Source organism: Thalassophryne amazonica, chromosome 23, assembly GCF_902500255.1.
Source record: "Thalassophryne amazonica chromosome 23, fThaAma1.1, whole genome shotgun sequence".
Classification (NCBI taxonomy): Eukaryota; Metazoa; Chordata; class Actinopteri; order Batrachoidiformes; family Batrachoididae; genus Thalassophryne; species Thalassophryne amazonica.
Window position 1 is genome coordinate 1877163 of NC_047125.1, and position 13856 is coordinate 1891018.

Here is a 13856-nt window from a genome sequence, read left to right on the forward strand (position 1 = left end):
ATTGAAGAAACAAGAAAAATGGACATGAAAGAACGCCCAAAGCTGACTAAACTAAAAGAGAATAAAAAATTCAAAAATATCCTTCAAAAAGTTAACATAGGACTGACCAAACTGGTCCCAAGAGGAGCCACATTGACAGAGTTAAACTCTGTAAATTATGGAGCGGCATGGTACATACAAAGTAAATTAGCCCCACAAGATTTGGAGAGAAACAGTACCACAAATAAGAAAAAGAATATCATGCCACGATGGAAAAAGAAATTACAACAAAAAATCAGCTGCCTAAGAGCAGAGATCTCCCAAATGGCCACATTTTTGGGAAACAAGAACCACAAAAAGAATCTTCTAAAAAAAATAAATCGCATTAAAAGAAAATACAATGTTGAAGACAAACTTCTAGGTGGAAGGCTGGCTGAACATCAAGCCTTAGTAAAAGCTTTTGCAGCACAAATTAGGAATAAAGACAAGAAAATACAAGCAAAACAGATAAACAAACTATTTGCAACAAACCCCAGACTAGTGTACAGAAAGCTGGCAAATGACACAATAGAAGTACAACAACCACCTGAGAGAAAGGAAATTGAAAAATTTTGGAGACCACTCTTTGAAGACCCAAAACAACACCAAGAGGCTGAGTGGATTAAAAAAATACAACAGAAAAACAAAGACAAACAACAAATGCCAGCAATTGTAATCAATGAAGAAGAGATCAGAAAGAAAATGAGTGAATACAGTAACTTCAAGGCACCTGGCATCGACAAAATCCCAAATTTTTGGCTGAAAAGACTGACAGCATTACACCAACATTATGCTGTGGCTTTCACAAAAATATTGAACGGAGAAGAGGACACACCAGACTGGCTAACGACAGGGAACACAAGCCTAATTCCAAAGACCAAGGAAACACAGCTTCCCAACAAGTACAGACCCATCTGCTGCCTAACAACAACATACAAATGGCTGACAGGATTCATAGCTGATGCCATTTATGAACATCTTGACAATGGTGGCTACCTGGAAAATGAACAGAAAGGATGTTCCAAAAGAAGATTAGGAGCTAAAGACCAGTTACTGACAGACAAAGCTATCCTGGAGGACTGCAAAACAAGGCAGAGGAACCTCAGCATGGCTTGGATTGATTACAAAAAGGCATTTGACAGTGTACCACACTCCTGGATCTTGAGGTGCTTAGAACTATACAACATCAATGAGAAAATAAGAACCTTCCTGAAAGCACAAATGAACAATTGGAACACCACCATCACCCTCAATCACACAGAGGGACAAATAACAATCCCAGACGTACGAGTTCAGAGAGGGATACTTCAAGGAGACAGCCTTTCACCTCTCTTATTCTGCTTAATCATGGACCCACTCAGCAAGATCCTGAAGGAGCAAGACATTGGATATGACTTAAGTAAAGACAAAGGAAAGGAAAACCAAAAACTTGTGAACCATCTGTTGTTCATGGATGATTTGAAAATCTATGCCAACACAAAAAACGGACTCACTCAACTCGTGGAAACTGCCCATAAGTTCTCAAAAGACATTGGCATGGAATTTGGACTGGATAAATGCTCAAAATGCACAATGACAAAAGGAAAAAAGACAAAAAACGAAAACATACAATTGGATGAAGGGAGCTACATTGCAGACCTGGCTGCAGACTCCACATACAAATACTTGGGAATTGAACAAAGTAATTCAATTGAACACAAGAAAATGAGAACAAAAACAACAAAAGAATACCTAAACCGCTTAAAAAAGATCTGCAAAACACAACTGACACCAAAAAATAAAATCACAGCCATAAACCAGTTTGCAATACCAGTGGTGACCTATGGATTTGGCATAGTGAACTGGCCACAATACAAACTTAACAAATTGGACACAAAAACCAGAAAAATGCTCACCCTCCACAAAATCACATACAGAAATCAGTGCATGGACAGAATATACCTACCTCGCAGAGAAGGCGGTATGGGTCTTACTGAAATCAACCAGGCCTACAGAGCATCGATAATAAGTATTGGCCAGTACTTAAAGAGCTCTGAAGAAGAAATCATAAAAACGGTCACACAACACCACGAGGCCATAAGTGAACGGACCTCAATCACTAAACTGGCAAAAAACTTTGGCGGAGAACTTCTACAAGAGAGAAAAAGCAACAGTCTCACGCCTGCAACAAAACTTGCAAGACAGACCAGAGAACAATACTGCAAAAAAGAAGGAAAACATCGAGTGGAAAGATGGAAACAACACAAAAGAGCCGGACGTTTCCAAGAAGAACTCGAAAAGGAATACATCGACAAAGTTGGATCAATGCAGTGGCTAAAAAATGGAAAACTTGGATTTGATGGAGAAAGAATTCTGATTGGAGCACAAGATCAGGGACTTCTAACTAATGGCTTCAAAAAAATGGCAGGGATCTCACAAAATGATAAATGCCGATTCTGTCATACAGCTGTTGAGAGTGTAAACCATCTAACATCAGCATGCCAGATCCTCATGGCAGATGGGCATTATACATCCAGACATAACAAGATCTGTCAATATCTCCACTGGAAGATCTGCAAGGAACTGGAGTTGGAAGTCAAAGAACATGTCTGGGAGCACGAGCCAACACCAGTCTCATCCAATGGAAAAATAACGATCTTCTACGACAAAGAGATCCCAGCAGGAAGACACATAGAAGGAGGTGCAATCAAACCTGATATTGTCATCTGGAACAAGCAAGAGAAAACAGCCAAAATCATTGATGTGACAGTCCCCAATGACTACGGCCTGAATCGAGCTGAAAGGGGAAAGATCTCAAAATACCAAGACCTAAAAAATGACCTAAGAACAACATGGTCATTGAAAGACATCGATATCATTCCAGTTGTGGTAGGAGCAACAGGCCTAATGAAGAAGAACCTGAAGAAATACCTTGAGGCAATCCCCGGTCACCCAAGTGCACATGAGGTGCAGCTGTCTGCGATTAAGGGAACGATCACCATCTTGAAGAGAGCCCTTGGATACAATGCCAGATCTGGTTAAGATAACTATAGAACCTAGGATGCAACTTTAGACCCCAGGTTTGGGGCCCATTGCATTCTACTAAAAAAACATCAAAGATAAATGAAAAAACAAAAGGCAAAAAGCATTTGTCTGTTCTGAGTGTGGTAAAAGGTTTGGACTAAAAGGCACCCTGAACAGACACAAGATAATTCATATGGACACAAGCCTCGAGTGTCCTCGGTCCCACTGTGAAGGGCTTTGCCAAGAGAGATCTTGGTATGAGGATGTTTCAAAAGAAACAAACCCCAGCTAAAACCTCCACAAAGCGCCTAGGCACCAGGGCGTATGAAGAAAAGGGTGCAACTTCTCCCAGTGCTGCGGGGAGACATCTCTGTAGCAGCACTCAGCTGGGTCATCCACCAGATCAGCGGTGTCATCCACCAGATAGTTCTGATCCTGGACCCCAGCAACAACACCATCAAAGGGCTAAAAGAATCCAGTGAAACTGCATCATTGTAAATTGGTCCATTGGGGAGAAGAAAAAGATCTCTCACTGCTTCGCTTACTCAAACTTGAGAAGTGGGGCAGGAGATCAAAGGCAGTATTTGAGGAGAGGAAAGGTCACCATCTTGAAGAGAGCCCTCGGATACAAAGCCAGTAATGTTAAGGGTGCAGCTTTAGACCCCGTGTCTGGGGCCCACTGCACTCTAGTAGAAGGAAATTCAAGGCAAATGAAAAAAAAAGACAAAAAGCATTTGTCTGTTCTGAGTGTGAACAAAGGTTTGGACGAAAGAGCGCCCTGAACACACACATGATAATTCATACACAAGATCTGTCAATATCTCCACTGAAAGATCTGCAAGGAACTGGAGATTGAAGTCAAAGAACATGTCTGGGAGCACGAGCCAGCACCAGTCTCATCCAACGGAAAAGTAACGATCTTCTACGACAAAGAGATCCCAGCAGGAAGACACATTGAAGGAGGTGCAATCAAACCTGATATTGTCATCTGGAACAAGCAAGAGAAAACAGCCAAAATCATCGATGTGACATTCCCCAGTGACTACGGTCTGAATCGAGCTGAAAGGGGAAAGATCTTGAAATACCAAGACCTGAAAAATGACCTAAGAACAACATGGTCATTGAAAGACATCAATATCATCCCAGTTGTGGTGGGAGCAACAGGCCTGATGAAGAAGAGCCTGAAGAAATCCCTTGAGGCAATCCCCGGTCACCCAAGTGCACATGAGGTGCAGTTGTCTGCAATTAAGGGAACAATCACCATCTTGAAGAGAGCCCTCTGATACAATGCCTGCTATGGTTAGGATAAGTATAGAGCCTAGGGTGCAACTTTAGACCCCAGGTTCTGGGGCCCACTGCATTCTATTAAAAATAAATCAAAGATAAATGAAAAACAAAAGGCAAAAAGCATTTGTCTGTTCTGAGTGTGGTCAAAGATTTGGATTAAAGGATGCCCTGAACAGACACGTGATCATTCATACAGGGCAAGAAGAAGAAGAATCCAACGAAGAAGAACTTTCCTTTTGGCGGGTGAGGCTAAAGCTAGTTAGCTGGAGACGCTGGAATCTCTTCTCTGAACAGATCAAACTTCACTCTGTGATCCTCGAATATGTTTTTTGAAGAGCTCCAGAAGCACAAAGGTTGACAGTAAACTGGAAGAAGAAGAAAAGGTGAAGTTAGTGTGAAAAGGTGGAAGAGCTGAGAAGGTTGTTTAAACAGCGGCTAACTGCTGCTAATGCTGAGATATTTGAGTTGGTAGAAACAAACAGATCGCAGAGCAGCAAGAAGAAACGAGTGGATTTAAAGAAGAGAAGAAACTAGTCAACGTGCTGGAAGCTGTTTTCAGTCCTGAAGTTCTCTGATCCAGAGCAGGTTTGTCCACTAAACTTTATTTCAGACCAACTCCACCACATCCAAATGATAACTGTTAGTTTGTGTTGGAGTTCTGATTATAGACTGAACACCAAATATCAGCAAAAATAAAGACAAACTGATGATAAATGGACAGTTCAGCTTGGTGATGGACTGATGAAGCCGATCAATCAATACTATTGATTACAGTTTTTCCTAATTTTATATCCACAAAAAGGAAACTATGCACATAATTCATAAAATCTGAAGGTCATGAATCAACATCATGACTCCAAACTGCTGAACTTTGAGCACACTAACCCCCACACTGCCCACAATAACCATATTAGAAGAAAATAAAATTGAAGATCTTTCCAGCCAACTTTAAAAACCTCTTTAACACTGAGGGTGAATTATGGCTCCTGATAGTGTTGATAATATCACACATACAAATGATTTATTGCACATTCTGAGAGTGGAAAAGTTCTTGGACATGTGAGCAGCTGCAGACATGTTATTATAGGACATTTGAGGAGCATAAAAAGAAGGACTGATGAGACACAGAGGGGACAGCTGTTATGTTAATGAGTGTCAGGGGGAGGAGTTATAGAGTCTAATGGCTAATTTTGAGGCTACATCACCCACTGCTAGGCTACGTGAGATCAACTGTTGTCTTTGTCGTTGCTCGGTGTGAACAGAAGATGTGATTGGCTGCTGCATTTTATTGTTGTAGGATTTTTCTGTGAATTTTGGCTGTTTCTCTGCTCCTGAATGTTCCTGTGCTGTTTAAGGTTCGATCAACAGATAAATTCTGTTGTCAAAGCTAGTTTTTTCCAACTTCGCCTCTTGGCTAAAATAAAGCACTTTCTCAGTAGACGTGATCTTGAGACGGCCATTCATGCTTTCATCAGCTCCAGACTTGATTATTGTAATGCACTTTATGCGGGCATTAATCAGTCGTCTCTTGCGCGTCTCCAGTTGGTGCAGAATGCTGCTGCTCTGACAAACACTTCTAGACGTGAGCATATTGCGCCCATCCTATACTCACTCCACTGGCTTCCAGTTCGTTTTAGAATTGATTTTAAAATTTTAATGTTTGTTTTTAAAGCTATTTATGGCCTTGCACCTCCCTACTTGTCTGAAATTTTAACTTTGCGCACCTACAGTAGGACATTAAGGGCGTCTGGCCAGCTTTACTTAGATGTTCCAAGGTCAAGATATAAACGCTGGGGTGATCATGCTTTCGCGGTAGCTGGCCCCAGGCTGTGGAATGAGCTACCTCTTGAGTTACGTACTATTCCTGACCTAGCACTTTTTAAATCTAAGTTAAAGACTTATTTATTTAAACTGGCTTTTAACACTTAGTGGGGAGGTGACATGTTCTGTTATTTTTATGTTCTTTTTTTATGTGTTTTAAAATTTTATTTTGTAAATTTGTGTTTTTAATGTTAAGCACTTTGGACACCAGTCGGTGCTGTAAAGCGCTTTATAAATAAATGTTGATTGATTGATTAATGTTACTGTACTGTATGAACATCTATCTCTGCCAGATCTATATCGGGGGGAGTCTCCCTGATGTTTAGTTTCAGAGCTTCAGAGTGTTTTTCCTCATCTCTGACACTGGGACCAAAATCATTGTTAAATTACTAAAAAGAGAGTATATTTACTGCAACATGACAAATTATTTTAATCTATCATTGATTTTTTTTTTTAAATCTGTCAGGCCTCAGTCAAATTATTTGTCAAAGCAATGATGAAAAATTGATCAGTATGGCAAAAAATTTAGTAATTAGATTTTTTTCATATGTCCCAGCCTGAACAGAGGCTTTCAGTTATTTTTCAACAAACCTGGAAAATTAAATTCACTCAACAAGGCTGCAGGTTTGAGCACTGAGGAAACTAAACATGTCAAATATATCTCAATGAAAAGGAAACACAAAGTTTATGTTGAAATTAATCTCATAAATTTGTTGCCACAAAAATGAGTGAATTTCCCATTGTAAATGAAATTGTCCCATTACTTTTCCACAAAATGTGGACATTGTCTCATTTTCTTTTTTCGTTTCCTGACCACTGACCGTGTCAGTTCAGAACACTTCATTTTATTTTAACATCATCTTAGTTTCATTTAAACAAACATCTTATGGACATTTTTGTCATCTCTCTCTCTCTCTCTCAAATCAGCTGGTTGCACCAGGTATGTCAGGAAAATGTGCAGGTCAGGGGATCTCTGGGATCAGGGTTGGTGACATGGGAAGTTTTGCTGTAAGGATGGACAGAAGGACAGCAACTTCTCTTGACAAGCACAGCTTACTGTTGTGAGCCAAATTGTCCCATTACTTTGCAACAAAATGGGGACAGTCTCATTGTCTCCTTTTCCCTTCCTGATCAATTACCGTGTCAGTTCAGAACACTTAATTTTATTTTAACACCATCTTATTTTGATTTAAACAAACATGTTATGGACATTAATATCATCTCTCTCTCTCACACACGCTTCAATCAGTATGTAAGGAAAATTTTCATGTCTCTGGGATCAGGGTTGGTGTCTCCTGTTTTAGGACGTCTATTACAGCACAGGGACACTTTGGTGTTGTCTCTCACTTGTGATTGGTCAGCGTGGGCAGCAGAGCAGCAGATGATTAAATTGGCCTGTTTTTCATCTTTCCTCCACTTGGTCATTGACTCTCTTGTGTGTTTTAAAGTAGTTTCTACAAACATGTCTGAAGTCCAGCAGCTGAGGGACATGTTGAAACTACAGCGAACACCTGCTGATGAAGGAATGATCACAGACCAGGAAGAAGAAATGTGTCATTTAAAAGAAGAGAACAAAAGAGGTAAAGGGCTGGATGTTGTTTTTAATTCTCCAAATCTCTCCTACAGAACATGTTTGTTCACTCAGTTTTGTTTGTGTTACTGATACTTTATAACATGTTGTTGTAACAGTCAAATATTTTCCTCATCAAGTATTCCTCCATTTCTTTGGTAACGTGGTTGCATTAATAGCCGGCTTTGCTACCAGGCGTGACATGTCGACCCGAATCGTGTAAAGGTGGAAGTGTGCAGAAATGTGAGTTTACAAAAGAGAGCGAGGGAGAGAAAGAGAGGTTGTGATGGAAGTCTGGTCCCAGAAACAGTCTTTGTTAACAGAACTATCTTTCGTTTTGTGGTGGCAGTCAAATTTGTGCAAGTGTCAAAGTACCTTAACTCAGATATTTGGTGCATATAACTGACAAACCTACGATGCACCGATATCCATGGACGCTACTGATAATCCACCGGTCGTGCAGACAGTGATTTAAAGAAAACACAACCAGAAAAAAGACGTTCTGCTTAATTGTTGCGGGTGAATAAATCATTAATCTGTATAATATTAACTACATTCTTTGAAATGTGAACTTATTTAAAACTTGATTTTTCCTAATGCACCCATTTTCAGCCTCTTGTTGAGCTGCACAGTTGTGAGGTTCAATCCAGCACATTAGCTCATAATCTGAATGACAAAAGGTTAATAAAGGTCAAAGGTCTGAGGAAGCAGCATCATAAGCTCACGACCTACAGGTCCTGGAAGGAAACTTCAGAACCTGGAACAATGTCTGTGAACAGCTCGAGAGAGTGAGACGAAGACTAGAACACGTGAGGATCAAGGACACAACGAGCACAGTAACAGTGTCTCACAGAAGGACAGAGTTCCAGAGACCCAGAGCTCAGTGCCCACAGAAATATGTTGCATTCTCACAAATTAAAGCAGGACACAAGGGGGCAGCAAAGAGCTGAGACTGTGGATCTGAAAACCTGGAGCCCACCCAAACCTTCACTATTTTGAACAACGCATGAGACTAAAATGAAGTATTTCCACATATTTTTTTTTCTTAAAATGTGAGACATGAATGAAGAATAATGCATACTTTAAATGGCTTTGTTCTATTATTTCTGGATACATTTTTCAAAAAAATCATATTTTGGGTAATTTTTAAAGTTTACAAGATTGAAAATGAGACATTTTTACTTTATTTTGTGATTTCTCATGGACTGTCTGCAGTAAATGATATAATAATTGATACAGAAACCTGGTTACAGCAGGACGATTATGTTAGTTTAAATGAGTCAACACCCCCGAGTCACACTAACTGTCAAAATGCTCGAAGCACGGGTCGAGGAGGCGAAGTATCAGCAATCTTCCACTCCAGCTTGTTAATTAATCAAAAACCCAGACAGAGCTTTAATTCATTTGAAAGCTTGACTCTTAGTCTTGTCCATCCAAATTGGAAGTCTCAAAAACCAGTTTTATTTGTTATCTATCATCCACCTGGTCATTACTGTGAGTTTCTCTGTGAAACTCAGCCTCAACACTGCATTTAATCTATCATTAGATTCAGTTGACTTCGCTCAAAATGTAAATGAGTCCACCCACCATTTTAACCGCACTTTAGATCTTGTTCTGACATATAGCATAGAAATTGAAGACTTAACAGTATTCCCTGAAAACCCCCTTTTGTCTTATCATTTTTAATAACATTTACTTTAATGGACTACCCAGCAGTGGGGAATAAGTTTCATTACAGTAGAAGTCTTTCTGAAAGCGCTGTTACTAGGTTTAAGGATATGATTCCTTCTTTGTTATGTTCTTCAATGCCATATACCAACACAGTGCAGAGTAGCTACCTAAACTCTGTAAGTGAGATAGAGTATCTCGTCAGTAGTTTTACATCCTCACTGAAGACAACTTTGGATGCTGTAGCTCCTCTGAAAAAGAGATCGTTAAATCAGAAATGCTTGACTCCGTGGTATAACCCACAAACTCGCAGCTTAAAGCAGATAACCCGTAAGCTGGAGAGGAAATGGTGTCTCACTAATTTAGAAGATCTTCACTTAGCCTGGAAAAAGAGTCTGTTGCTCTATAAAAAAGCCCTCCATAAAGCTAGGACATCTTACTATTCATCACTAATTGAAGAAAATAAGAACAACCCCAGGTTTCTTTTCAGCACTGTAGCCAGGCTGACAAAGAGTCAGAGCTCTATTGAGCTGAGTATTCCTTTAACTAGTAATGACTTCATGACTCTTTGCAAATAAAATTTTAACTATTAGAGAAAAAAATTATTCATAACCATCCCAAAGACATATCTTTATGTTCGGCTGCCTTCAGTAATGCTGGTATTTGGTTAGACTCTTTCTCTCCGATTGTTCTGTCTGAGTTATTTTAATTAGTTTCTTCCTCCAAACCATCAACATGTCTATTAGACCCCATTCCTACCAGGCTGCCCAAGGAAGCCTAGTAGGAAGTTAGATCGAAGCATTAGTTAATGCTTCGATCTTAAATATGATCAATCTATCTTTATTAGTTGGCTATGTACCACAGGCTTTTATGGTGGCAGTAATTAAACCATTACTTAAAAAGCCATCACTTGACCCAGCTATCTTAGCTAATTATAGGACAATCTCCAACCTTCCTTTTCTCTCAAAAATTCTTGAAAGGGTAGTTGTAAAACAGCTAACTGATCATCTGCAGGGGAATGGTCTATTTGAAGAGTTTTAGTCAGCTTTCAGAATTCATCATAGTACAGAAACAGCATTAGTGAAGGTTACAAATGATCTTCTTATGGCCTCAGACAGTGGACTCATCTCTGTGCTTGTTCTGTTAGACCTCAGTGCTGCTTTTGATACTGTTGACCATAAAATTTTATTACAGAGATTAGAGCATGCCATAGGTATTAAAGGCACTTCGCTGCAGTGGTTTGAATCATATTTATCTAATAGATTACAATTTGTTCATGTAAATGGGGAATCTTCTTCACAGACTAAGGTTAATTATGGAGTTCCACAAGGTTCTGTGCTAGGACCAATTTTATTCACTTTATACATGCTTCCCTTAGGCAGTGTTATTAGAAAGCATTGCTTAAATTTTCATTGTTACGCAGATGATACCCAGCTTTATCTATCCATGAAGCCAGAGGACACACACCAATTAGTTAAACTGCAGAAATGTCTTTCAGACATAAAGACATGGATGACCTCTAATTTCCTGCTTTAAAATTCAGATAAAACTGAAGTTATTGTACTTGGCCCCACAAATCTTAGAAACATGGTGTCTAATCAGATCCTTACTCTGGATGGCATTACCCTGACATCCAGTAATACTGTGAGAAATTTTGGAGTCATTTTTGATCAGGATATGTCATTCAATGCTCATATTAAGCAAATATGTAGGACTGCTTTTTTGCATTTGCACAATATCTCTAAAATTAGAAAGGTCTTGTCTCAGAGTGATGCTGAAAAGCTAATTCATGCATTTATTTCTTCTAGGCTGGACTACTATAATTCATTATTATCAGGTTGTCCTAAAAGTTCCCTGAAAAGCCTTCAGTTAATTCAAAATGCTACAGCTAGAGTACTGACAGGGATTAGAAGGAGAGAGCAAATTTCACCCATATTGGCCTCTCTTCATTGGCTCCCTGTTAATTCCAGAATAGAATTTAAAATTCTTCTTCTTACTTATAAGGTTTTGAATAATCAGGTCCCATCTTATCTTAGGGACCTCATAGTACCATATCACCCCAATAGAGTGCTTCGCTCTCAGACTGCAGGCTTACTTGTAGTTCCTAGGGTTTGTAAGAGTAGAATGGGAGGCAGAGCCTTCAGCTTTCAGGCTCCTCTCCTGTGGAACCAGCTCCCAATTCAGATCAGGGAGACAGACACCCTCTCTACTTTTAAGATTAAGCTTAAAACTTTCCTTTTTGAAAAAGCTTATAGTTAGGACTGGATCAGGTGACCCTGAACCATCCCTTAGTTATGCTGCTATAGACTTAGACTGCTGGGGGGTTCCCATGATGCACTGAGTGTTTCTTTCTCTTTTTGCTCTGTACAACCCCTGGCAAAAATTATGGAATCACCGGCCTCGGAGGATGTTTATTCAGTTGTTTAATTTTGTAGAAAAAAAGCAAATCACAGACATGACACAAAACTAAAGTCATTTCAAATGGCAACTTTCTGGCTTTAAGAAACACTATAAGAAATCAAGAAAAAAAGATTGTGGCAGTCAGTAATGGTTACTTTTTAGACCAAGCAGAGGAAAAAAATATGGAATCACTCAATTCTGAGGAAAAAATTATGGAATCACCCTTTAAATTTTCATCCCCAAAACTAACACCTGCATCATATCAGATCTGCTCGTTAGTCTGCATCTAAAAAGGAGTGAACACACCTTAGAGAGCTGTTGCACCAAGTGGACTGACATGAATCATGGCTCCAACACGAGAGATGTCAATTGAAACAAAGGAGAGGATTATCACTCTCTTAAAAGAGAGTAAATCATCACGCAATGTTGCAAAAGATGTTGGTTGTTCACAGTCAGCTGTGTCTAAACTCTGGACCAAATACAAACAACATGGGAAGGTTGTTAAAGGCAAACATACTGGTAGACCAAGGAAGACATCAAAGCGTCAAGACAGAAAACTTAAAGCAATATGTCTTAAAAATCGAAAAATGTACAACAAAACAAATGAGGAACGAATGGGAGGAAACTGGAGTCAACGTCTGTGACCGAACTGTAAGAAACCGCCTAAAGGAAATGGGATTTACATACAGAAAAGCTAAACGAAAGGCATCATTAACACCTAAACAGAAAAAAACAAGGTTACAATGGGCTAAGGAAAAGCAATTGTGGACTGTGGATGACTGGATGAAAGTCATATTCAGTGATGAATCTCGAATCTGCATTGGGCAAGGTGATGATGCTGGAACTTTTGTTTGGTGCCGTTCCAATGAGATTTATAAAGATGACTGTGGAAATTTACATGTTCTCTTCAGGCAGTCATTGATGATATGGGGCTGCATGTCAGGTAAAGGCACTGGGGAGATGGCTGTCATTACATCATCAATAAATGCACAAGTTTATGTTGATATTTTGGACAATTGAAAGGATGTTTGGGGATGATGAAATAATTTTTCAAGATGATAATGCATCTTGCCATAGAGCAAAAACTGCAAAAACATTCCTTGCAAAAAGACACATAGGGTCAATGTCAATGAGCAGATCTGATTTGATGCAGGTGTTAATTTGGGGGATGAAAATTTACAGGGTGATTCCATAATTTTTTCCTAGAATTGAGTGATTCCATATTTTTTTTTTTTTCCTCTGCTTGGTCTAAAAAAGTAACCGTTACTGACTGCCACAATCTTTTTTTCTTGATTTCTTATGTTTCTTAAAGCCAGAAAGTTGCCATTTGAAATGACTTTAGTTTTGTGTCATGTCTGTGATCTGCTTTTTTTCTACAAAATTAAACAACTGAATGAACATCCTCCGAGGCCGGTGATTACATAATTTTTGCCAGGGGCTGTATGCACCACTCTGCATTTAATCATTAGTGATTGATCTCTGCTCCCCTCCACAGCATGTCTTTTTCCTGGTTCTCTCCCTCAGCCCCAACCAGTCCCAGCAGAAGACTGCCCCTCCCTGAGCCTGGTTCTGCTGGAGGTTTCTTCCTGTTAAAAGGGAGTTTTTCCTTCCCACTGTCGCCAAGTGCGTGCTCATAGGGGGTTGTTTTGACCGTTGGGGTTTTTCTGTAATTATTGTACGGCTTTTGCCTTATAATATAAAGCGCCTTGGGGCAACTGTTTAATGTGATTTGGTGCTATATAAATAAAATTGATCTCATTTGATTTGAGTACCTTCGTGGCCCACACTTTGGTTGTCACTGCTATCAATGTTTTGTTTTTGGGGGTTTTTTTAAACCGGGTTTTTACTCTTCTGTTAGGGTTTTCCAGGGTTTACATTTTCCATTTTATGGAACTGAAGGCCATAATTATCAAATAAATAAATAAGACTAACATTCTAGTTTCTATGCACTGAAACTAGAAAATGTAAAAATTTTCATTCCTGAAATACCTGACAAAAAATACTGAACTTTTTCCATGATGATCTAATTTTCTGAGATGCTCCTGTAAATACAGTCCAGTTCCCATTTAAAGAGTCTGGTGATGCTGAG

The 13856-nt window shown here is 39.3% G+C and overlaps 1 protein-coding gene and 1 long non-coding RNA gene across 2 annotated transcripts in view; both read left to right on the forward strand.

Annotated features, from left to right (window-relative positions):
• LOC117504894 overlaps positions 1-13856 on the forward strand; it is a 797517-nt gene that overhangs the window by 207359 nt on the left and 576302 nt on the right. The window lies entirely within an intron of this gene.
• LOC117504842 overlaps positions 7609-13856 on the forward strand; it is a 116515-nt gene continuing 110267 nt past the window's right edge. The window contains exon 1 of the mRNA XM_034164392.1: positions 7609-7760. The gene's annotated coding sequence lies outside the window, so the exon portion shown is untranslated. The remainder of the gene's footprint in view (positions 7761-13856) is intronic.